Raw genomic sequence first — 27,797 nt, 5'->3', positions numbered from 1 at the left:
ATGTAAACATACAATGACCATGACTCTCCTGGTAAATGGAAATTTATTTAAGACTTATTGCAAAGAATGGGAAAATAGGCTACTGGTTCAAATTAAATTTATTGGAAATAATGATGAGGACATAAAGAAAATTAACCTCATTAGAAATCACCCAAGAGGCCAAAAAGTCATGTAGGTAAGTGCAGGAAAAGGTGATGTAAAAATATGGAATTATGACAACAATAAGGAGTGCGAACAATCAAAAATATATTAAAAAGGAAAATTTTAAACCATAATTACCAAAGTTGGAAAAATTATAAGTATTGTCTCATGAAAAATCATCCAGTCACTGGTGTGCTGTAAACAAGGGACCATTTTTCCAATGTTTCATTGCTGGAAGGAAAAATACAGCATTAAAATGAAATTCACTAAACACATTTATATCAGAGCGGAAAAAAATAATGACACCTAATTCATTCAAGGACAAAGCTACAGGTATGGAATGGAATGGAATACTGTATAAAATTTAAGCCAAAGGACAAGCGCTGGGACCTATGAGGTCATTCAGCACTGGTAGGTTTGGAAGGTGTAACAGGAGAACCTCACAGTTGCACTATGCAACAATTGTCAGGAGAGGCAAACCTTCCCAGTAAAGAGAGCTCCAAAACTATTCCACCAAAAACTCACTGGATGACTGATATGGGCAGAGAGTAAAGATAAGATACCTATGCATATCAAATGCAGAAGTTACCTTGTATTTTGGATGGTTTTATATTCAATTAAAAACCCTCTTACTCTTAGAAGTTAAAACAAAGAACTCCTGGTGAGGAAAAAGAAAACTGGTAATATAGTTCGATCAACGTTTGTGTTCTCTATTCAAACCGCTTCCTCCATAACCTTTGTAGTCCACAAAGCATTGTGGAAGTACCTTGGAGCTATGTTACACAGTACTGGATTCACATGAGTTCAGTGCAATGCACAAGGTGACTGACAGCACTACTCCACTATGGGGAATATATGAACGTATGGACTTGGAACTTACTCAAGATTAACCATTTCCAGCGTCAACACATGATACCAGTGACAACTGCAGGTCTTGTAATTTTATTTTACCTAGCCTAACCTACAAAACTTTTACAGACCTCTAACAATTATTGAAGATTCTTGTGTTACTATTGTGACTAAAACATTTATGAACCTGAATGCATGGACTTGAACTTACTAAGATCAATCATTTCCAGTGTCAATAAATGATACCAGTGACAACTGCAGGTCTTGTAATTTTATTTTACCTACCCTAACCTACAAAAATTTTACAGGTCTCAAACAATTACTGAAGATTCTTGTGTTACTATTGTGACTAAAACATTTATGAACCTGAAGAGATTTGTTTCAGTTCATCTAATGTTTTATGTTTTTGTTTCATAAAAATGTTTCATAAAAATGTTTCATAAAAATGTATTAACTCAATCTGAGTTGAACAGTAAATATTCTATATAAACTGATATGTTCTACATAAACTGAACAAATTGAACATAAATAATGATACTAACACCTTCAGACTCAACTCCATATGCCTGTTAGAAATCAGCTTGCCTTGGACAACAGAAGATTTATCATAGTAGCTGTCCACAAAGTGGCGTTCTATCACCAGTGCTGGGCAATGCCCCTGGTCACCCTGCCCATTTGGATGACTTTCATCCTGATGTCAAGGTGGTTTTCCTTCCACCTAATACCACTTCCCTTTTACAGCCTATGGACCAAGGTGTCATTGCCTCTTTCAAGGCCTTCTACCTCCAAAGGACATTTGCTATGGCTTTTAGGGCAACTGAGAAGGACAAGAACTTGACTCTAAAGGACTTTTGGAAATCTTACAACTTGCTGCAGTAAGAAACATTTTTGATTCTTGAGATGAAGTTCAGCACACAAACTTGAATGGTGTGTGGAAAAAAACTGTCCCCAATTTGTGTATTTCTATGGCTTTCAGGAGTCAAGTTGAGACTCACTAAGAATGTTGTTGACCAGAGTAAGCAGCTTAAATCAGATATAATACAAAATGACTCGAGGAAAAATATGACATTATGAACAGCATGATTCAATTATGATTGAACCACTAACACCTAAAGCTATATTGGTCATGAAAAGGACTTTCAAACAAAAAATTTATTATGAACAGCATGATTCAATTATGCTTTCCACCAGCACCTACAGCTATTTGGCCTAATGATAGTCACAGCTTGGCAAGCTTTGTCTGCAGCTCTCCTGTAATACCAGAGGTGTTAATCCACACTTAAATTTCCCACTTACAAAAGGATATACTTAAAGAAAGTTTGTATAAGTCAAGATATCCCATTCCTAAATAGACTGACTATCACTCAGTTAAATTTCTCCTCTCTCTTAGTAACTAAAGATATGTTGGACTAGTCATAACAGCCACAGCTTTGCAAGTTTTGCCTGGAGTTTAAAACTGTTGATCCATACTTGAATTTCACTCTTACAAAAAGGGTATACAATACTTACTAAACATTTGTACAAGTCAAAGACATCCAGTTCATCAAAAGACTGACCACCAATCAAAATTTCTTCTCTATTTGCAGCCTGGCAGGAAGCTTCTTCTTGGGGCAAAGGATTGCACAGCTGGAAAAAAGGAAAAATAAGTTGACAACCATATTGGAAGGGAGGGAGCTGATGAAAATTAAAAAAAAAAAAACACATACACACAGAAAACAAGAAGTGATAAAGAAAAATATTCCTCTAAATCAGTTATATGAATGTCTGGGCACCTATTAATGCAAATGTAAAAAAGTATGATATTCAATGACCTTGAGTCTTCTGATATATGGAAATTTACTTTGATATTTACTGAAGAACAATTAAATAAAAATTAGACTTAACAGAAAATCGCCAGAAAGGCTAACAGTCAAGTAAGAAGGCCAAAATAAAGCTGACATAATTATGTGGGATTATGCAGACAATAACCAGAGTGAAGATACAAAAAATGTGTAAAATAAACCATTTTGATTATAATTACCATGAACGGAATAAACTCCATTGCCTCATCCAAACCTGCCCTGGGATACCAGTGACAAGTACCTTAAGTACAGTACCAGTGATGAACACAACTATGGGACCCTGTCCTGGGATACCACTGCAGGTGCTGTACCAGTGCTGAAAACAACTATAGGACCCCTTTCTCTCATTTCTGAAAGGAATAATATTGCGTTAAAATAAAGCTCACCTAACATATGTCACCAAAGCAGAAAAATCAATACCTTAAAATATATACAAGGTCCTACAAACTCTTTATTTCTGCCTGAGTGTCTAGTTAGATCAGAATACCCAAGTGGTGTGAACAATTATTATTGACATTTGGACATCAAAACTTAGGGAACAATAAGGGATCGAATTCTACTATAAGAGAAGAAAATAGGAGAGTCAGAGTCTCTTACGTAGTAAATTTAAATAGGATTCAATACTAAACACGAAGTAAATATTACGATATTCATACGTAACAATACTGAGCAATAGTGGAGATCTGAACACGCTCACCTCACGATATCTGACGGGCCATTTAACCCTTTTTTAATATCTGGCTTCATTATACGATATTAATAAAACTCAGTTTTGCTTCATTATGATTAAAATGTGTAGGTAAATGTTATATATGGGTCCAGATTTGGTGGAAAACATACCCCTTCCTCATGCAAACAGACCTGGCTATACACTTTAATGTATTAAGTATGTTAATATCTGGCTTAATTATACAATGTTGATTAAGCACCTTAGCATAATTATGATTACCTTTGTTAATATATGTCCAAACTTACCGGAAAACAACATACCCCCCATCCCCATCAAACATGCCTGGCTACACACTTTAATGTAATGACATGCATTCCAATACCACGTATGTTGCAATGGGTTATGTACAAAAAGAATACGATATTGACACAACACCTTTTGCTTAATGATAAAATGTGTTGGCAGATATTGATCCCCACAACAGACCTGGCTTGTAATTATGTATTCCAATACCGCATATGTTGCAATGGGTTACGAACACGAACAAAGAATGCGATATTGGTACAACACCTTTTTGTCTTATAATAAAATATGTTAGCAGAGGTTCCAATTTAGTGGAAAACCAACATACCCCCTCCCCCTCCAACATGCCTGGATACACACTTTTAATGTAATGACATGTATTCCAATACCGCATATGTTGCAATGGGTTACGAACACGAACAAAGAATGCGATATTGGTACAACACCTTTTGCTTAATTATAATAAAATATGTTAGCAGAGGTTCCAATTTAGTGGAAAACCAACATACCCCCTCCCCCTCCAACATGCCTGGATACACACTTTTAATGTAATGGCATGTATTCCAATACCGCATATGTTGCAATGGGTTACGTACACGGACAAAGAATACGATATTGGTACAACACTTTTTGCTTACTTATGGTAAAATATGTTGGCAGAGGTCCAAATTTGGAGGAAAATAACCCCCTCCCCCTACCCAACCCTTCCCAACTGGAAAAACAACCCCAACCCCCTCCACCCTTTCCAACAGAATTGGCTGGCTACAAGACAGCATTTTCTCTCACCTACATACGAGACATTACATGCCAGTATTCACTTGTAATGGAAGGACAAGTATTGCAAATACGTTGCAATAAGTAAACGAAAAAAGGTTGAATATACAGTTGACCAATGTAAAATACAGAAAAATCATACCTATTCTCTAAAAATGTCCTGATAATGATGAGAGAGAGAGAGAGAGAGAGAGAGAGAGAGAGAGAGAGAGAGAGAGAGAGAGAGAGAGAGAGCATACTCTCTATCTACGCAAGCCTTTTGTGATTCGCAGCACTTGTACGAAAAAGTTTCCCAGCTCAAAAAAAATACCAGCGAGAGTTTGCTAAATCTAATATACGAAAGCATTACTCTTAAAGTAATATAAAAACACACTTATAAAATTCACTAGTTACCGGAAATGGCTGGTAATAACACGGCACCTTCGGATAACTGGAAAATCGATACATTTGGATAACCTATACCACATGTCAAAGAAAATCATTTAGTTTAACCCACCAGCTACGTACGATTAGTCCAGCTCTTAATTTTGATATTCGAGTCAAGTGATAACACATTTAATGAGCCACTTTATACTATAAATATATCCGACACCCCCTCCAATCATTTCCATCAGAATTAATTGTAATATGACTGACTATATGGATACCTGAAACGCTAACTAGTTTACTGATATAATCGGTAATAATCATCTTTGTAACCAACCTTCAACTTTTAGGATTCCCAGAATTCGGCAAATTTATTCAACCTAAGAGAGAGAGAGAGAGAGAGGAAGGGTTTTACAGGGGTTCTCAATCAACAGATAGCTTTGAATGAAAAAAGTTTAGTGTTCTGAGGAGTTTACTAACTTACTTAAATGTACCATGAAGTTAAAACATTACATTCAGATCACCAACAATGTGAGTTGAGAAACAATCTATAAATATTTCCTGTAATGAGAGCGAGTTTCGGTGATGCCAGGCCTTAAGTTCACAAACTAAGAGAGAGAGAAAAAGAGAGAGAGAGATATAGAGAGAGAGAAGAGAGAAACATTAAGGGTTCTCATTACTGAAGAAACATTGAACAAAACGACAAATGACCTAACAGTTACTTGATAGTGGAAAACTTAAATGGCAAAGAAAAAGGGGATTTGAATACTAAATGAAGAAATTACTGCAATCACTAACGACAGTTCACGAGACAGGGTTGTATTTTAAATGCAAAAAAAAAAGAGTTAAAGCACGAGTTTGCGTGCGAAACATTTCAGAGCTATCAACTAGCCCTGGAAGAAACTGGGAGCAGTAATTGATAGCAATTTGTCACATCTGCTTCTGACAGGGTTTCGTAACAAAACCATCAAAAAAAAAAAAAACATTAAAAACTTTAATTAATCCATTTACAAAAAAAGGCCTATCCGAACCTGAATTACTGGCATGTACCCTTAAATACAAGAAAATAATAATTACATTCTCCACAAAAACCATTTCCACAACACTCAATAAGCAAGCCATTCACCTGTGATCAGGAGAAAAAGGTTGTTCCCTAATTTAAAAAGGTATGTCGCAAATTCGTACGATAATCCAGTCTGTAATCAGTCAAACTCATTGCTCACAGTTAATAGATGAAAAACTTCTTCTGAATTGGCAAACAATCAGCATCAACGTATTGATTCCATTAAATCCCCAAACATGAAAAAAGCACTCAAATAAAAACTAGAAATTTTATTCATGGATCTCCACCACTGGAATTTTTTTTATTCTCAAAGAAGAATCATAATTGGAATAATAAAACTGCACCCAGGAGCGAATGAATCTATAACGCATTCAGCTGTGACTTTAGATAATCAAACAATTGTAAATCAAATATACATTTTAGAGAAACCATAGAAACAGAAATACCTTTCTCTTGATGAAAGCGGATTGCAGCTAGGGCCTAGCCGAGGCTAGTACCACCCAAGCAACGCCTATCAGTGCCTCCACGTGAGTTATACACTGACTACCTCTGCAATTCCAGATGATTCTTGGATAATTTTGATTAAACTGCTTTATCATACTCTTCACTTTACAGATTAATCACACCATCAGACGATGGAAACAGCTGGGCAATCCTTACCCAAAGTCTGTAAGACCTGGCCTTTCCCCAGATTCACTTCTAAGCTCTACCATCACATCAGTCCCTAACTTTCACATTTGCAGAGATAATCACAATAAAAATGTTCTGCCACAGGCACCGAGTCTTTTCAAGAGTTCGTTCAAAACCTCTAAGCACTGATCATAAGAAATTTGCAAAATCAGTTTTCAAATCGTATATAACAGGCTGAAGCCTAAGAGGAGGGAAACAGAAATCGTTGGCAAAGCCCATAATTTCTCAATTCCGTGAGTCAAAGCCTCACAATCTCATTTTCCAGATAAGTCAGTGGTTTTCAGAATTTATCAGCTTGAAACCAACAACATGAGTTCTCAACTTTCAAAGTCCACGTTTTTGTATTTCTTGAGCACCTGTATCCTTTATGTTTAGACCAATAAGGCCTACCATAACTGTTAGGAAAGGAAGGGGCTCCCGGTGTAATCAGAATTTCCACTGCAACACAATTCTATCGCCCTCTATCATTAGCTGAAAGCTTCCATATTTTGGGGCAAAGCGTCTTCGTAACACGATCTCCCATTGGCTGGTGGGATAAGAAACCAATTTTCGGAAGCTAGAGAATGATATGGAAGACAATCTCCATCGATATCTGAGTAAAATAATCGGAATAAATAAATAAATATATGTATAATGTGTCAAAAGTGAACTGCCCTGCTCAGGTACAGGTGTGTGTATATTTTCCTTCTGTCTGTCACAGTCAAGACAATCAAAAATGTTGATTTCAGAGACTCAAATCACATTGGCCCCTTCAACTTTGTATGTGTTTTAAGGTGTGTAAATGGTGGAGGAACATAGCATGGACACAACTGATTTAACTGACACAAAACACACTTTGACAGAATTGAGAGAGATAACTTGTCGAGTCTTATGAAAAAGTTGGGGAGAGAGAGACCAGACAGACAGGACCTTACCACAGATGAGAGAGAGAGAGAGAGAGAGATGAGAGAGAGAGAGAGAGAGAGAGAATGATGAACCTTAAATAATTGAGAGAGAGAGAGAAGAGAGAGAGAGAGAGAGAGAGAGAAAGAGAGGAAGCCTTACACTGATTGGAGAGAGAGAGAGAGAACCTTCCAAGATCAAGAAGAGAAGTTCAACTGATGGAGAGAGAGAGAGAGAGAGAGAGACAAGAGATGAGAATTCCTCCTTTATCACAGAGAGAGAACTGGTAGAGAAAAATGTTGCTTCTGAATTGAGAGAGAGAGAGAGAGAGAGAGAGAGAGAGAGAGAGAGACTTAGAACCCTACCAATGAATTGAGAGAGAGAAAGAGGTTGATGAACCTTATCACAAACTGAGAGAGAGAAAGAGAGAGGGACGGGGGAGAGAGAGGGGGTGGAGAGAGGGTGGAGAGAGAGAGAAACCTTACTTATAAATTGAGACAGAGAGGGGTTGATGAAACTTACCATGAATTGAGAGAGAAAGAGAGAGAGAAGAGAGAGATTAAAAGAGAGAGAGAGAGAGAGAGAGAGAGAGAGAGAGAATGAACCTCATTTCACACACTGAGAGAGAGAGAGAGAGAGAGAGAGATGAAACCTTGACGCTATTAGCAATGAAATGAAAATTAAGAGAGAGAGAACACATTAATTGATAGAGAAAGAGAGAACTTAAAATTTGGAGAAATACCATTCAGAGAAGAATTAAACTAATTAATTTTGAATTAAAAGTGAATGCTAGAATCTGCAGATATTTGGGCCAAAAGTAATGTATAGAGAGAGAGACAAAATTTGAGAGAGAAATTAATTAATTTGAGAATTTAAGCCAAAAAAGTGAACGAGAGAGAGAGAGACAAAATTTGAACTAAATTAAGAATTGGTTAGAGCCAAAAAGAGAATGCATGAACCATCCACGGACAAAATTGAGAACTAAATCAGAGAATTTGATCAATTCTGTTAAAAGTGAGCGAACACCACCTATCGTCAAATATCGAATTAAATTAATTAATTTAATTAAAAAGTGAAGGCATTCGCCATCTATCGGCAATATTTGGAACTAAATTCATTAATTTCATTAATTTAATAAAAAATTTGGATTAGCTTGAACTAAATTATTTTCAATCAATTTAATCCAAAATGAACACATACGCCATCTATTGGCAAAATTTGGAACTAAATTAGTTAATTTGGATTGATTTGTCGTGAAGGAAGGCATACGCCATCTATCGGCAAAATTTGGAACTAAATAATTCAATTATTTTAAACCAAAAGTGAACGCGCGTACGCCATCTATTTGGCAAAATTTGGAACTAAAATTTTAACGATTAATCTTCTTTAAAAATAACGTGCTTTACGCCCCATTTTTGTATGGACGGAAAAATAACGCATACGCACCTTCCCAACGAAATTAAATTATTTTCGTTTTATTTAACTAAAAAGTGATATCGCATTATCGCCATTTAATCGTTAGAGTTTGAACTTAATAATTTATGCAGGTTAATTTCGATCGATTTAACGTATTTTGTTCAAATACGACGAAAATGCTACTTTCAAAAGTCCCATTTTTTAAATGAAATTACGCTATTTTTTAGCTTTAACTTATAGATTTGCTTTATTAGTTTAATAATCAAAGTTATTTTCCTAATTGTTCCTTTTGTTTAAATCGGCGAAAAACACCGTTCTAAAGAAATTATAAATTGTTCGCCTTAATTTGAAACCGAAATTAGGCCGAAATACGGCGAAAATACGCTCAAAGACGTAAATTGAAATAAGTTTATTATTTTTACCTTATTTAACCTTTATAACGTAATTTTAAACTTTTAATTGCTACAGAGTTATTCCCTTAATAATTTATTTAGATTAGAACACATTTCCTTCCTATAATGCTTTTTTAACCCGAAATACGGTGAAAAATACACCTTCAAATACGTGAAATTTAAGTTACGTTTTCTTTATTCTAAGTTTTCTATTGTTTCATAATATAGCTTAACTCAACTAAATTTGATATAGCACTTATTCAAGACTTTTTCGGTCATATTTCGAGCAAAAAAAGACGATAAACCAAAGAATATTCGTATATGAGAACTTAAGTTAACAACGAATACTTACACGACGAAATAAGACAATAAAGCACGTAATAATACGAAAATGTTTAAATAAGGTAACAGATATTAATTCGTTGGTTTTTGACCAAATCATTTTGAATTTGAATTAAATCGAAGATTTCAGTTTGAAAGTTTATTGCCGCTAGATGGCGTATTTAAATGCTTAAATTTTAAAATTGCATTTTATCCTTAAATATTTACGCAATTTAGTAGCAATCTCTTTAAAATACGTCAAATACGATACAAAAATCATACGCAACAGCAGGAAATGACATAAACATCGTAATAAGCGTATTTAGTTCATTTGCATAACCGGCCCTGGAGAAGAATTTAGTTTTTTCGATAATAGGTGGCTATAGCGTTCTGGCCTTCGTAAAGTGAAAAATTTTTTTAATTGAATTAGGTAGAGAAATGAATTACGTGGGCGTTGAATGCGACGTTTTTAGACGTTGGTTGACGCGGAACCTTTATGAAAAAGTTAGTTAGGTGATATAAGTTTTTAAAAAGAAGTTAGGAGTTTTGCAAGTGTTTGAAAAGAAGTTAGGTGTGATATAATGTTTTAAAAAGTTAGTTAGGTCATAAAATAAGTTTTTGAAAAGTTAGTGATTTAAGTTTCAGAATGAGAAAGAGAGAAATTGATATAATGTTTACTAAAAACTAGCTAGAGTTGTAAGAGTGTTTTAGGGGGTATCAGGGAGTTATATATGTTTGTTAAAGGCTTGAAGATTCTAATAATCGTAAAATTATTCGTAGAATTTGTTATGATTGCTGATTTAGTCAGATGGGAAAGAGAGAGAGATTGATTGATGGCTACTAAAACTGGCATGTTATGAGAGAGAGAGAGGGGTTAGAGAGAGAGAGGGAGAGTTAGAGAGAGTGTTTGATAGAGGAGGTTGAAGATTGATAACAGTAATCGTAAAGTTATTGTAATGCGTCGAATAATGGTTTTAGATTTGGTTGATAGCGATGAAAGAAAATTTAGTTGAGTGTGTTATAAAAAACAAATAAGCGTTTGATAGACTGGGAACTTGGTGAGTCGAAATTATTGTAAAATTGTTAAAAATATGGTTTTATTACTGATTTGTGTTAGGAAGAGAGAGAGAGGATTGATTATGCCATTAAAACTGGCATCATAACAGAAAGGGAGAGAGATTAGATTGGACACATTTCACAAGAGATAAGGCTTTAATGTTTCGATTAAGACGTAATGATGTTGCTAATGCAAAGACCGTAAGAAAACTTAGTTACAAGTGATGTAAATGTATTTTGACAAGGCAGGTAGCTTTACGTAGAGTCGAAGGAAATCGAATTGTTCGTAAAATGTGGTTATGATTACCGATTTGTGTCGGGGTGAGAAAGAGATCACAACGTTCAGTTACTACCGAGGTTCATCCTGGACCTATTAATTGTTATGTTAATCTAGCACTTGGAAAAGCACGAGTCCAAGGAAGAATATTAATGCTTAACTACCTTACCTGTAACAGTGCTTATATTTTATCACAAACATCTGGCGAATCCTTTTCCATTCCAGAGACGGTTATTGATTATTTAGCTCCTTGTATGCACCTGTCAACTTCTTTATCAGTTTTGTTTTGGCAGCCATATTATACACAGTTTAAGGATACATTTGCACTTTTATGCAGCACAAAATTCGAGGTCTTTCACTCTCCAGAGTTACTCTAATATGGATTTTACTATTTAGACTTTAGAGTTGCACAGAGAGAGAGAGAGAGAGAGAGAGAGAGAGAGAGAGAGAGAGAGAGAGAGAGAGAGAGAGAGAGAGAGAGAGGTCTTATGACAGTGTGTGTTGTCTTGTAACTGGTTTCTTGAATAACCCTTATAGGGGAGAGAGAGAGAGAGAGAGAGAGAGAGAGAGAGAGAGAGAGAGAGAGAGAGAGGGTTCAGGACAGTCACTTGCTCCTTTGAATAACCAACCCAGGTTTTGCAAGCACAATTGATCCTTTTTATAGCACAAAGAGAGAGAGAGAGAGAGGGCCTGTACCAGTTAGTTTCAGAACTGAATTTCCCTCATCTAAAATGATTTTCCGTCTACTTACCAAATTAAAATAAAACTGTCCTTTACATTCCAAAATATCGGTGTCCATTAGAGTACTTGTTAAGCAGATTTTCACCTCCTAAATTGGCCAGTCTAACCAACACCTAACTACATTACTGTAACCATTTTATGACAGAAACAATCATTAAACCAAGATGTCTTTTTAACAAAAAGGGTTTCAGATTTGTATAACATTTCTACTGTTTTTAGCAAAACAATCTGTTACAGTTATTTCAAATGACCACAAAATCATTCGATTACAAACACAGACAATTCTTCAATGGAGTTTCATTTGATATATGTTATTTTGGACACAAAGGGAAATTCTTCACTAACCTGGTATCATCAACAAACATTAAATATAGTTGAAGCTGGCGGAATAAGATGTATTGATGTTCTGATGTTCAATAACCTTGCTGAGTTTTTAGCCTGAGACTGAGATAACACAGCCACACATCATTATTATGGTCTGTTCTAGTTTGGGCATCCTCACTACTACTTTTTAACGTGCTTTTTCACAAAATTGTATTGCAAATGCCTCCTTTTGAAGGACTTTGTTTTATCAGACTCTTAGTCTCGATCGGCTGCCCTGCCTGACATCGCTTAGACCCCGGTTATGCTCTATGTATCATACCCGACCCAACGCCCTTTTTCAGCAGCGAGAAGTTGTTGCTGCGCGGGTGTGGCGAATCAGACTTGAGAGTTTGCATTTTTGTAGGTTTGTAGTGGCTTTAACTGTCACCCATTTGCTTCCATTTGCACAAACCTATCCGTGGATTACATATATAATCCCGGGATGTCTACACCAAAGTGTCTGCACTGATCAGTTGGCTGCGGATTTCCAACCCGAGAGAGAGAAAGTCCGAAGCTGCTGAGACTGAGCGGAGGCTCTGGTTCTCATCCTCACTGTTTATCACAAAATATTGAGAAATAAGTTTTATCACTTTAGTTGCTTGCTCCGCTTTTATGTAACATGAGGTTGCTTGAGAGAACTTTGATGTATTTATAGTTTACTTTAACTTCACTTTTTATGGGCAGAAAAATCTTCACATTTCCTCTGGGACCTAATCTAGTACTGACTATTAAGTCTAGTTTGGCAGAGAGAGAGAGAGAGAGAGAGAGAGAGATGAGAGAGAGACAGCCAGAGAACGGAAACTGGTCATCCCTATGGGCAGAATGTAGAATGTAACTATTTGCTTTCTTGAATAAAAGAGAGAAAAGAGAGAGAGTGAGAGACATCTTGAGAGAGGAACTATTCTGATTTGGGCAGAATGAGAGAGAGATTGCCTCTATAATTCTTTGTTGTAACATGGTTGTTGAGAGAGAGAGATTTAGAGAGATTTCTATTCGAGAGAGAGAGAGAGAAAACAAGAGAGAGAGGCAAGAGAGATTGTTGACCTAAAGAGAGAGAGAGAGAGAGAGAGCGGAGAGAGAGAAAAGGCACTATGCCGATATTCAAATCTGCAAAATGAGTCATCCCAATCTGTTTCAAGAATAGATTTTACTTTCAAACCCACGAAGTGACATACTTGAAAAAGATTCAAAGATCATTTATGAAGATTTTCCAAGTTTTTCTCTTTGCTCCATAAGATTTTTAAGTGGCGAAAGTCCATTAAAGTTTATCCATTTCCAAATTGAAAAGTGTCTTAACAAAAGCGTATTGGTTCCAATGTTTTAGATGACTTGTTTAGACAGAATTGCATTTCCCAAATTCATTCTATATGCTGATGTCAAAAAACACGAAGCTCACTGATGACCACAAACCCACAAAAATCGTTCCATTTCATCCACGGACTAAGTCATTTGTGGCATTTTAAAATGTTATATTTTTAAGGCATGGAAGAACGCCCATTCTATCTCCTCGTTTTTAAAACAAAGATCTTGATAATACGGAGTTATTTCCTCTTAAGGCTAGTGTGTTTGATTCACAGCAAACATCTTACAGTCTATTACTCCTTTGTATGTACCATAGTTCACCTTGATGTAAGATTCTTAATGACTTTTATTTACCCACATATATTTTTGTCTAATTACATAGGGATCATTTGTGGATCACTATTTGACTGTGCTTTATTTTTTTTTCAGATAATTTTTCGAGGCAAGTTTCCCAGGTTCTTTCAAGCAAACTGAGTCATTTCAATGATTGACCTTATTACAATTCTAAATAAACAAGGTTTTTGGCCTCTTTGAATCTTGAATTAATTATTCCTTTACTGTGTATTTCTTTGTTGTACAAGTTTGTGTTACAGTATAAGAACAAGTAGTAACTGTAAGCAGTGTACACCAACATAGAGCCTTAACCAAAACTATTAATTCAGTAGACATTGCTAATAAAACACCAAATGTAAATACTTTATACTTTTTATTTTCAGCACTAAAATATATATAGAACACTGTTACAAAATATTCTTAGTAATTTATGTGTATATATATATATAGTACAGGTATTATACAATATTGTTACAGAAAAATATGTAAAACTACAAAGCTGAAAACAGAGGGGCAGGTGTATTTATTATATAGTTTTAGATCTGGAATATATAGATATAAAAATGATAGTATATCGGTTTCAGAGTACGTGATTCTCAATGCGGAAATAGTGTATATGTATTATTACATATCCAATCACAAATTATCTGAATAATATAACAACAATTCCATACTTTTTGAGCAGAGATTTATATAACCATATATAAAATAACCCCTTCTATTAAGACATCTTGGTTAAATCACTATTTATATATATAGTCATTTGTCAATGGAACAAGTACACAGATCAATCTCTCAGAAAGCATATACTCCCTGACCTTTGCATCATATATAATTAAGACTACCTGTGTTATAGATATTTGATTCATTATTGGAATGAATGATTGATTGAGTTTGGGACAAAATAAGCACTGAGAACACAAAACAATAACCGCCACAAAACCAAATGAGCAAGCAGCTTGATTGGTGAAACTGGAGGAAAACTCAATCACTTGGACGAAGCACAATGAAATAATCGTTAGACCTAACTGGGGGTGGGGGAGTCACATAAATGGAAGAAAGACAGCACAAATGGATGTCCAGTACACGTTTCTGTGCAAAGAACTTTAAACTGAAACCAGGACAAAACCTGACTTAAACCACATCACTGCAAATGGCCTTTTTTTTTTTTTTGTCTCCAACTATAGATCGCAGTTTACACTCCCAAACCTATTCTTCAAGTCTAACACATACTACCTGGAGAGAGAGTGTTACATAACAACTATAAATCTAGCAATTAAAAGTTAAAACTCAATCACCAACCTGACAAAGCCACAAACCAAGAAAATGAACATCCATTTACAAGCCATGCAAAGGCAGATAATACATTATCAACCTGCAACTAGGTAAAGTAAATTGCAAAGAATAATGATACCTAGGTGATCTGTACATAACCATGCTGCCTTAGATCCTTCCATTTAATACTCGGTAAATCTAGTTATTCCTCTCTCTCTCCCATCAAAGATGTCCGAGACCTTCTGTGTGCAGATGTATAAAAATCAGCATGAGGTCTGATGAAATGAGAACTGCTCTGATTTGAAAGTGCCATTACTGGACCCAAATCAATATCAACAGATTTATGAAAATGGCAATCAAGTACTGACATGACAGTGCCCATTTGACCCTTATAATCTGCATAAACAACTTGACCTCTTAATAAAGGAATGTAATTGATTTAAAGGAAATCTGAGATCAAATGCCCAGGTTTGCTCAGTTTGTAACGAGCTTTATATCATCAGGAGTCCTTCCATTTACAGTAATATAAAATCCTAATATGCATGACTAGAACAAATTCACACCCAATGTAGATTTTATTTAGAAAACAATGGCTTGAGAACAATAACTGGAACAATAGGGGCATAGCTGTTGTTAAGTTCAAAGATATTTCAAATTATCACACGGCTCAAAGAGTACACACCTGTACAATATCGTACATCACTAACAATCATTTCTTATCTATTCTATAACCTCAAGGCCTAAATATCAGTTCAAAAGAGTGTCCTATAAGATTCAAGTATCAGCCCTCTTACATGTCTATTTCTTTGAAAATGGATACCTGTTTCAAGATTCCACAGCTGTCCCACATTTTTGCAGGATAACATTCAACCGATGTAATAGTTTTCAGCACTAGAAAAACGATTGCTTTCCAGTCAACCACACCACAACACACACTCAAGATATTAGACAGTGCAGGGGTTTTCAGTGTTGTATTTTATCACGACCAGAAGCACTGACGACCCCTGCACTTGTTTTTGGACCGCGCCCGTAATGTTTTGTTTATTTTGATATTTTTATAAATTAAACCCTCAATCCAACCTGGGCATTTTACTCAGTTCTGTTACTTTTTCAGAGCTAGGGTCATTAGAAGAGTTGAACGAATAATCTACAAGATTAAGGCAAACTATTGCCATCATATTTGACAAAGCATGTTTGAAAGAGGGCCTGATACCAAAGAAGAAGAAGCATGGGAGTAATAATAGGAGTAATAAAGAAGGAGAATAATAATTAATAATAATGAAAGATATGGCAATGGTAACTACAGTCTTACAAAACAACATCTCAAACTAACAAGGGTGAAACCATTCAGCAATTGTACAGAAACATGAACAGAAGAAAGTGCTGGTTTTTTCATCATCTCAGCACTCAACAGAAACAGGGACTTTTACTTGCAGAGCAAGTAAATACAAGGCTGATGGCATTGCAGAAACTCGTTATTGGAACTGTTCCTGAAAAACAATTCTCTGTCCTGCAAATGTGACAAATTTAGTGCATAGAGTCAAAAAAGACTTTTAAGAGCTGAGTTTGTCCTCAAAAACATCAAACATGAAATCTTTTATTGCTGATATTTGTATGAAAAGTAACTAAGTAAGCTTAGTTTAACCAGACCACTGAGCTGATTAATCAGCTTAGGGCTGGCCCGAAGATTACACTTTGACAAATTCTGCTAAGAACCAATTAAAAACTTATGACAAGGCTGCGTAATAAAGCTTATTGTGGAATCCGAAAAAACATTAGCGAGAAATGAATTTCTATCACCAGAAATGGAAAAAGTGGCAAACAAATTTAGCATAAACTGATACTAATTCAGATACCTTTCAAGACAAAAACTCAGAAATGAACCTGCAACCATTTCCTGACACTACACAACAAGAAAAGTAATTACTTGCTGTTACCCTTTAACTACACCTCTAACTAAGCCTCACAGCAAATTTGCAGTTTTTTCAGCTATCTACACCGAAGGTGCCACAGCTATACAGATCCAACCATATTTTAATGCGCCCAAAGATTACTTGCATTTTATCAAAAGGGGTTATATAAAATCACCTAATGCAGTTACTTAGAAACCAAAAGAACAAGGTACTTTGACAGGCAGTCTTGAGAATATAAAGTTGATCCATGGCTTCTGCCTTGTCAAAAAATCTGAGGAGCACATTCAAACAAATGGAGCATACTTTTTAATTATTTGATTCAATAACTATTTTCATTTACTGTCGTTCGTTAATAATCATATCTAAAAAATTGATGTAAAGTATGTCACGAAATCACTCAGCCTCCTTTCGTATTCTGGGATGAAAACATTTAGAAATAATTATTGTTTTTGTGATGTTAAATGATCGCTAACTGAAATCTGTTCATCAGATTATTAACTTAGTAATATTATTTCGGTAGATGAAACCATAACTTTTGTTCCTGAAACATGCAAACTAGGGTTTTACCTGAAATTTTCTGTCAAAGAATTAACTGGTTTTACATTACACCGCAGACCCCAAACTATGGCATAACTGTGTTAATACAGAGCCAGTGATTTTTATTATTGTGGGAGGCGCAAATATGTATCTGGGCGGCATGCCACGACGCTTAACGGCCATACCAGCGGACCAGCTAGACGGTTACATTAGAAACTGATACAGATATTCTATTTTGGAGACAGCCGAAATAATTTGGAAAATTGCAGCATTTTAACAGGCTAAAATGAAGTTTTCATAATAAAACTAATATTGTAATACTTACCTGAACACCTGAATTCAGCCCTGGTCACCTACCATCCCGAACCACATCCCCATAGCTTTTACCCACTAAGGGGTATCAACCGTCACGCAATTAACGCTACAGGAAAAATCTGTCAAATGAGTTACCTGAGCACCACAAGTTAGAACACTGCTGCCAGTCCCGGCCAAGTGAGGCTGAGATACCTCAATTGCACTATCCACTAATCAAATTGAAGTGGGGAGGAGGGTGGAATTATTCAGGTGTTCAGGTAAGTATTACAATATATTAGTTTTATTATGAAAACTTCATATTGCAATACACTCCCTGAACACTCTGAATTAGCCCGACACAAAATTTACTGAGGTGGGACCAATCTAATTCAGCCTGACCTTGCCAACAGGGAAAGCAACTCATTATTTGCCTACTTTGCATAAAATGAATATATCCTCACCTGGTTATCCCATTCGGCAGGTGAGAATGTTTAGAGAGAGCACTCAACGTCAGTCTCATGTCTAGGTACTGTCTGAGTCGAGCTACCATGTGGTATTCAAACCTCATGGATAGCAAAATAAAAAAATAAAAAAACCAATTAGTAGAACGATGTGGCCAATCACAGCCTCCCATGATTAGGGATGAGAGAAAAACAAACCAACCTCCCATGTGGCCTAATCAAAGCACTCTCGTGTATGGAGGGGCACGATGAACCTCCCATGTGGCTAATCAAAGCACTCCTCATGCGCATGGAGGGGGCACGAAGAACCTTGGCTATTGTGCATGTATGGAGGACAGTTTATGCAGGTCTTCAAGCTCTTCTGTCGCCGCTATGTCTCAAGCAGAAAGAGGTTGAAGAAACCAAACCTGTCCACTGGATCTTCCTAACTTCACAGCACTAACATCAAAACCCTAATATTCTCACTATGAACCTGACTAACAGAGAATCCAAAATTCCAAATAAAGTTCCTTACAGACCCTACATTAACATTACTAGAGTTGCTCCCACGACCTTAACATTACTTCTTCGGCTAATTTTAAGAAAGTCGTGAAAAACCGTTTGCTGCCTCGTCAGTGCAAAGAGACCACCGAGCTGATTAACAGCTCTCCTAGAAACTTTTCTTCCAATTGGTTACTTAGCAAGAAACTGAATGTCTGAGGTAGAATTTCTTCACCAGAAATAAATTTCAACTGCCGCGGTGGAAAACTGACACGCAAGCCTCAACTAACTCGGCTACCGTCAAGAACCCTCCGCACTAAGAGAGTACCCTTAGCTAAAATGAACGCACCTACGATAGAAGGGCATAGTCACATACACGACTAAAAGAATAACTTTCATGTAAAAAGGAGAACGATGAATCTCCCAAGTGGCTATTCAGATCCCATCCATTAAGGAGGGAATGAGGTAGGTGTTGTCAATGACCCTCTGTCCTGCAGGCGTGCAAAAGGCCAACGAGCAAAGAGGATCCCACCGCCGACAAAACAATTTAGGCTAGCCTACGAGCACCGCTTGGACTCTCGTAGGAAAACTATCAAAGACCAGGATACTTTAAGACGTACTAAATCTTAAGTTCTGGGATTATACTATCACTGCTTAAGACTTCTAGCCTGTGGCTAATTCCTCTATCTGGTTAACCTAATGATCACCGTGATTACGGAAATACCACCTTAGCTAAATGAACACACTTGTAGACAACAGACTTCGCCATTACACATGACTGAGAGAATAACCTCTGAGTCTTCGCACCAAGAGAGTACCACACCAGCTAATTGAACAACCCTTAGATAGTAGAATTCACCGCTATATGCCAGGGGAGAATTGAACATCTCTGCAAAAGGAAAAACATAGACGGACTCTGGCAAGTATACCCCCAGAATAGAAGACTCTGAACCATTCCAAGAAAGGAAGATGAAGTGGATACTCCAAATACTGTGCGGAAAAAAAAACTGTTAAATGCTCAATAATGTCACGTCAAATTAAATTGTGTTCATAACATAAATCTCGCACCACACGAGAATCGAAGAGTGTGCCCGCAACTGTGTTTGTGGAGTGAACGCTTGGTGAATCAGGAACCAGGAAACTTTCTCCAAAAGTGACTAACACATCCTTGACAGCGGACGGAAGTATTCCACGGTGAGGGGCAATAGCGTACACAGATGCGGATGGAGTTTATCAACCTTGATAAACAGACCAATATTTGCACCGGACATAAAGACATCCCCTGCTGATGCTGAACCGAACACTTGCAGATAAAGAACCTAAACTAACGGTTAAGAGTTTAGCCTAGCCTTTGTCTTCGCCACGACTTCCAGAAGAGGAGAAATACTTATCAGTTCTCTAAGAAACCAGCCTATGAAAACTTCCTGAAGCTTGTCCAATTTATCTGCAGCTAAAGCCGAAGAAAGAAAGAAAACACCCAATCAATTAAACATTAGAACTTCCGACAAATCTCACGAGGAGCCCGAGTCAGCAAGACGAATTAAATTTACGGGAACGTAGAAGATCTTACTACTTAGAAATTTTCAGAAGATGGAAAATGTACTGCTAAGTGCTGAGCAGTAGCCAGCAATAATCGAAAATGGAAGAATCTTGACTTTCCAAAGGAATAAGAGAAAATAGCTATTTCGGCTATGGTGTACCTAAAGATGGAATGAGATTCCCACGACACAGACTTCCCCATGTCAAGTTGACCTGCAAACCTTACGGTTGACTTTTCAAAGAAACACTGAAAGAAACACTGCCTAGAGTCATAGGTTTAGGAAGAGTCTGGATGATACTGGTGAAAATGCTGTTGTCTAAAGATCTTTACGCATGAAGGAGAACATCGAACTTGTAAGGAGCATTAGAATTCGAAATCACGAGATAAGAGAGCCAGCAAGGAGCTAGGAGTCAGACGCCTTGACACTCACTCCAATCCTGATTACCTGATGAATGAGACCGAATATGGAAACATACACTTAAATTCTAATAATCTTGTTCCCCGAATTCTCAGATACGACGATGCAATTACGATGAACGCAAAGCAGACCCACTACTGTGTTGCGCCCCTTAGGACTGAAAAACGCTGGAAGAGGGGAGACTAGCATCTTCCGGATGTGTCAGGATGCGCTTCTTCTGACTATCACAGAAGATCTGACAAGCAAGAATCGTTCCAGATTATACCTGCATTCTCGATGGAAGTCCCAGTGATTCCTGAGACATACCAGAAGAGAAAACATGGGGAGACAAGACCCGGAATTTAAGTGAGAGAGAGAGAGAGATTAATTCTCCCAAGAGGCTTCTCCAAGTGTGTACCGGCTGTTCCCTGCTGGGCAGGAACACCTCTACTTCAACATTTTATACCCTCGATGATGCATAATTGCCGACACTGGAGACATGAGTTAGAAGCAACAAGTTTGTTATACTGGCCACATCCCCTGAACCCAGAGCAGTCACACTAATCATAGCTTGCTGTGACACTACTGCTGACGACGACTACACGAAATTGACCATGGAGGAGATATCCTCCTCCCTAAAAGACTGTTGCAGAGCGCAAAGGCACCCTCAACAGAACCCACTCTGAATGTCCGGATAGTGAGGCGGAAGCTTTAAAAGAAGTCCCTCCTCTTCTGCCAAAGAACGTTGTACAGTCAAGCGAAATGTTAACCTGGTATGCCAGCCCCACTGACACCGAAGAGATGAGATGTCCGGTAGTATTGGACCGGATGGAGAATATCCATCCTGTTTGAGAAAACCCTACCAACCCAGACATATCTACATAGAGAGGACAAGGCCTCCAGATGGCTGCAAAAGGTGTCCTCCAAGATACAAGCCTCCTAGATGAAACTGAGACCAACAATTGACGAAGGAACCCGAGAGAGAAGAGCCTCAACAGATACGTTGAGAGAAACCCTGACACCCGCAAAAGGGTTATCCTCTATCTTGTTAAAACCCCTCCTAAATAGGAAGCAAGGTTGAATCCTGTTTACTCAACCCTATCAAAGCCACTAACCAACGTCTGTCTCCCTTACTGCCTGACCGACACGGCCAAGGCATACCAGATTCCTTAATGATTGAGCAACTACCGGTTCTGTTGCATACAGCAACTCGAACATCGTTTGATTCGGTAGTGTAGGCTCCTCCGGAATCTTGGATTGAGGATAAGGAGGATGAAGTCTACCATCCGCTCATACTCGTTCTCATAGCTGAAGGAGAACTAATATCCGGTACCGGATCTTCTTCTTCAAATGAACAATCCTTGTCAGACTGGACCGACCGGGCCGGAGGATTGTCAGACTGGTCCGACCAAGCCGGAGGATTGTCGGACTGGTTCGACCAAGCCGGAGAATTGTTGGACACGTCCGACCGAGCCGGAGGATTGTCGGACTGATCCGACCGAGCCGGAACAGGAAAGAGGCAGGCCGACCCCTATCAAACGCCGAACTCGAAAACCCGGAACTCGCTACACCTGGGTGCGTGAGACAGACACCTGACGTATCAATCGCGAACATACTGGAGGCACCAAAGTAGGTTGCGCAAACCCTGCACCACCCCACGGGGATGACGCAACACCTGGGCAGGCCCACACCTAGGCAGACCACACCCACTCCTGAGAGCGAAGAGGCCACAACACCCGAACCACTTAAATCCGGATGTATCAAAACCACATGAGAATGGGAATCAGGAACTGAAGACCTGGAATCAACCCCGAACCTACATGGATGCCTAGACGGAGGACAGAGAACCGCCGGAAAGTTGAGAAAGAAGAAGCTGAAGGAGGGAAGAAGGAAGAAATCCACACTCGCAGTACCACGGAGCGCCTAACGCCGATGTTGGACAGATGGAGAAGGTCATAACCGAACCGAACTCAAAGGAGTATCGAAGGGGGAAGTTACGAGTTACCAAACTGAAGTTAACAGAAGAAGGAAAATTACTAACTATCCTTGAGAATGGAAGGGCGGCGGAAACTATCGGTGCTGATACACTGAACGCTGGCGCAGGCGAATCGCCGACTGCCAAAGCATCCGCAAGAGTCGCGGAGGATACATTACAGTTAGGAACCCATAAAGAATGAAATTAGTTGCTGATGCCTCCGCAAACACCTGAGAAATTACAAGATTCACAAAAGGTGACAAAGACGACAGATCCGTAAAAAAGTACCCCTTCCCTAAACCCGAAGAGAGAGAGGGAGCTGCTGAAGCTCTAATATACAGTGTTGAACCAAGAAAATCTTTGCTCTGCTGAGTTAAAAACCAAGAAAACCGGATGAGCAACAAAGGCCCCGAAGAGCCCTCCAAAGAGCGGACCGAAAAGAAGACTGAGAAGGGCAATGGAAAAAAGGCTTAGAAGAAAAAAGGGAAAAAAACGGGAAATTCCATAGCGGCCGAAGAGGCCAAGATTTCAAGGAAAATAGGCTGGTTCTGTTCCCCCTGCCCCTGCTAATCTTGGTAGACATTATCAAAATCAGAAAATTCTTTAAGACATGATCATGAATATGGAAAATTCGATCGCCAGAATTATCACCATCGCAAGACGAAAAAAATTTTAACCCTTGAAGTAAAAGGAACTTTCGAAGGAGTATTCAAGGAAAAAACAAAAATTCAGAACCAGATACATCAGAAACCAAATCTGAACGACCTTCCATGGATCTGGAAACCTTTGTTGCACAGAGCACGAAGCAGGAAATAAAACCGACGATTGATCTAAATGAGAGACCTAAATATTAAGAAGGCGCCAACCAAACCTGAACCCAAATAAGACTGCACGTTCAACTACTCTTCCTGAATACTTCATAAATTAGAATTCCTACTCTTCTTAGTGATTCTAATTCTAAATCCACCTAGAAATGATATTTTCATAATAAAATAAATTTTGAACATACTTACCTGGTAGTTATATATATAGCTTAAGTCCCTGACCTTGGAAGAATTTCAAAACTCGCGGCAATCGCCGATGGGTAGTCAGGTGTACCACAAGTGCGCCCTCTACCCAGGTACCTTGAACCATTCCAACTGTTCCTCAGATCTTCCATGCCCCTAGTCTCTAGAGGAGGAGGGTGGGAATTTAATCATATATAACTACCAGGTAAGTATGTTCAAAAATTTATTTTATTATGAAAATATCATTTTTAAACATCTGACTTACCTGGTAGTTATATATATAGCTGATTGACACCTTTGGTGGAGGGTCAGAGACAGCCAACATCTTTGGAATTTTGCTTAAGGGTTAATAAACCAACTTAAGGTTCTTACCTGGTTTAAGGAAGCTGACTTCAATGAACTCCCCTCATTATGTCTGCTTTCCTTAAGAGGTCCAGCGATCCACTCAGGGGCTGAAGACCTCTAGGAGCTGCCAACCGGTGTACCAACCTCTATGTGACAGACAACCTATAATACCCCTTGTTCTGGGCGCTGCCAAGGAACAAACTGATTACCTGACTAAAATCAATGATTAAAAGATTGCGTCCAATCTCCACAAACAACCATAACATTACAACTATTCCAAGGCAAGAATCAAGGGCATCGATTTATGGGATTGCAGGGGTAGTCCCTTCTCCCACTACTGAGTTAGCTGCTATAAATGGTCCCAGTGTATAGCAGTCGTCATAAAGTGTTTGTACTTGCTTCAAGTAGTGTGAGGCAAACACTGACTTGCTTCTCCAGAAGGTAGAGTCCATGATACTTTGTAGGGACCTATTCTGTCTAAAGGCTACAGAGGTTGCAACCGCTCTGACCTCATGGGTTTCAACCTTTAGAAGCTTAAGGTCCGCTTCACTACATTCTGAATGCACTTCCCTTATCAACTGTCTTATGAAAAAGGATAACGCATTCTTTGACATTGGTAGAGAGGGCTTCTTAACTGAACACCAAAGCGCCTCTGACTTGCCTCGTAAACTCTTCGTCCTTTGCAGGTACACTCTCAGAGCTCTTACCGGACAGAGGACTCTCTCTAACTCCTCACCTGCGATCTCTGTCAGATTCGTAATCTCGAAAGCCTTGGGCCATGGTTGTGAAGGGCGTTCATTCTTAGCTAAAAACCCCAGTTGTAGAGAGCAGATAGCTTTGCCGTTCCTAAAACCGACAGTTTTATTGAAGGCATGTACTTCACTGACTCTTTTAGCTGTCGCCAAGCAAACCAAAAATAGAGTCTTCATTGTGAGATCTTTAAATGAAATCTCTTGCAAAGGTTCGAACCTATCGGACATGAGAAACTTTAGGACCACGTCTAGGTTCCACGCTGGTGAGTTCTGACTTTTCTCCTTGGTAGTCTCGAATGATCTGAGAAGATCTTGGAGATCCTTATTGGCAGACAAATCCAAGTTTCTGTGTCTGAAGACAGCTGCCAACATGCTCCTGTATCCCTTAATAGTCGAGGCTGAAAAGTTACGTCTCCTCTTAAGGTAAAGAAGAAATCCGCTATCTGGGTCGCAGAGGTACTGGAAGAGGAAACGGAGTTGTCCTTACACCAACCTCTAAAAATATCCCACTTGGATTGGTATACCCTGATGGTAGACGACCTCCTTGCTCTTGCGATCGCTCCAGCTGCCTCCTTCGAAAAACCTCTAGCTCTTGCAGTTTTTCGATAGTCTGAAGGCAGTTAGCTGTAGACCTTGGAGGTTTTGGTGATACCTTTCCAAGTGGGGTTGTTTGAGTAGATCTGGTCTTAGAGGCAGACTTCTTGGCGTGTCCATCATCCATTCCCGCACCTCTGTGAACCATTCTCTTGTCGGCCAAAAGGGGACCACTAGAGTCATCCTGGTGCTCTCGTGGGACACGAACTTCTGAATGACTTTGTTTATGATCTTGAACGGGGGAAAAGCGTAAACGTCTAGGTTGGACCAATTTAAAAGGAACGCATCTATGTGCGTTGCCTCGGGATCTGGCACAGGAGAGCAGTACGTCTCCATCCTCTTCGTTTGAGCCGTGGCGAAGAGGTCTATGCATGGACGTCCCCAAATCCGCCACAATTCTCTGCAGACATCTTGGTGAAGAGTCCATTCTGTTGCCAGAACTTGACCTTTCCTGCTCAGACTGTCTGCTCTCACATTCCTTTCCCCTTGAATGAAACGTGTCAATAATGTCACATTCTTCTCTTTGGCCCAGAGAAGGAGCTGCCTCGACGTTTCGTACAGCGACCTGGAGTGGGTTCCGCCTTGCTTGTTGATGTAGGCCAACGCTGTCGTGTTGTCGGAGTTGACCTGTACGACCTTGTCTTGGACTGAGTGTTGTAACTCTTTGAGGGCTAAAAATATTGCAGTCAGCTCCTTTTGATTTATGTGGAGCTTCTCTTGCTCTCTGGTCCAGGATCCCGATACTTCCAACTTTCCCAGTGTTGCTCCCCACCCCGAGTCCGACGCGTCGGAGAACAACACTAGGTCTGGGTTCCTCTGTTTTAATGAAAGGCCCTCCTGAAGCTTGACTGGGTCGTTCCACCACTGAACGCATTGTTTCATCGCCTCTGAAATGGGGATGACACTGTATCTCTAGCCCTTTCTGCTCCAATACCGACTGAGGTGGAATTGGAGTGGGCGAAGGTTTAGTTTTCCTAAGGAAACAAAACTGCTCCTAGCAAAGAAAGGGTCCCCAGCAGGCTCATCCATTCCTCACGAAAGCACACATCCGGCTTCCAGAAACCTTTATTTACTAAGGCCTGTTCCATCCTTGATGGTGACAGAAAAGCCCGAAAATCCTGAGACTGAATCTCATCCTAGATACAGGACCCTTGAGATGGGTTAGATGTTATTTCTGCCTGTTTACCAGAAGTCCTGATCCTCTGATAAACAGATTGGTCGTTTGAAGTTCCTCCCAGACAGCGATTGAGGGAAGGGTGCCCGAGAGCCAGCTGTCCAGATACAGAGGGCCCTGATGCCTCTCGTGTGCAGCATTCCCTACATTCGACATCAGCCTGGTGAATATTTGGGGCGCAGTGCTTAGGTCGAAGCAAAGAGCTCTGAACTGGAAGACTCACTTTCCTTGAAGACGAATCTCAGGTATTTCTTGAGGATGAATGGAATGTGAGATATGTATCTTGTAAGATCCAGAGAAACCATCCAGTCCCCTGGTCTGGACTGCCCCAACACTGGATTTTGTTGTTTCCATGGTGAACTTCGTGCTTTTGTACAAAGACGCTGAGGCACTCCATCTAGTACTGGTCTCCCACTCTCCCGGCTCTTGGGAACCAGGAAAGGCTGTTGTAAAATCTGGCAAATCCAGATTTTGAACTTTCTCACGGCTCTTTTCTGCAATAATAAGGAAACTCCCAAAAAGAATCTGTGCCTGGACTCGTCTCTGTAAGAGCGACAGATCCTGATTGGTTTGTCTAAAACGGGGCTTTTCTTAGAAAGGGATTTTGTATCCATTCTGAGTAGTTGGAATGGACCAAAGATCCGCCCTCTTTTCTTCCACACCTGCAGAAGTTGAACAGCCTGGCACCTACCGGCTGCCTGGAGGGGAAAACGCCAGGTCCTTCCTTTCTAGAGCCACTTCTTGTTGTGAGCCTCTTCTCATGGAGGAACCTCTACCTGAGGGTTCCTCAAAGGGCTGAGATCTTCTGAACACAGAAGCTGAACTCTTTTTAGTGATGAAAATCGTTGGAGGACTTCTAGAAGTCTTTGGATATAAGATCTTGTGTGGTTCTCCTTAAGACTAGCGGAAATGGCCGAATCCCAGGACTGGGGGAAACAGATGGTTTGGACAAAGGAGAGCGAACAATAATTCTGCCCTTTGCAGAAGGGCAGGCTGCAGTAGAGTCACCAAGCAAGGCCCTCTTCTTTGAGGCCCGTACCAAAGTGAGACATGGCTCTTTGAGATCATCCTAACTGCCTTGTCCGCTACAGTTAGGACATGAAACTCACAAAGTAATAGAGTCCGACTTCAGAAGCTTAAGATCCCAGGCTCAAGCACCAGTCAAGAAATTAAACATACCTCCATAGTGCGGAAGAGACCTTGAGATGATGGTCGGTCTCTGATGTTGACCAACAAAACTTCATTCTCCCCATGGCCACTCGGCGAGATGAGT

General features: G+C 39.1%; 1 long non-coding RNA gene across 1 annotated transcript; it reads right to left on the bottom strand.

The window, feature by feature from the left end:
• Nucleotides 1-285: 285 nt before the first annotated feature.
• LOC136841613 (uncharacterized) lies at nucleotides 286-3,181 on the bottom strand. The gene is made up of 3 exons (XR_010854034.1): nucleotides 3,011-3,181; nucleotides 2,500-2,616; nucleotides 286-372 (listed from the first exon to the last, which is right to left on the bottom strand). It is a non-coding gene; the product is annotated as an uncharacterized lncRNA (long non-coding RNA).
• Between the last annotated feature and the right edge of the window lie 24,616 nt (nucleotides 3,182-27,797).

Source organism: Macrobrachium rosenbergii, chromosome 1 (assembly GCF_040412425.1).
Source record: "Macrobrachium rosenbergii isolate ZJJX-2024 chromosome 1, ASM4041242v1, whole genome shotgun sequence".
NCBI lineage: Eukaryota > Metazoa > Arthropoda > Malacostraca > Decapoda > Palaemonidae > Macrobrachium > Macrobrachium rosenbergii.
The sequence above is the reverse complement of the archived record's forward strand: the minus strand, read 5'-3'. Positions and strand labels throughout refer to the sequence as shown.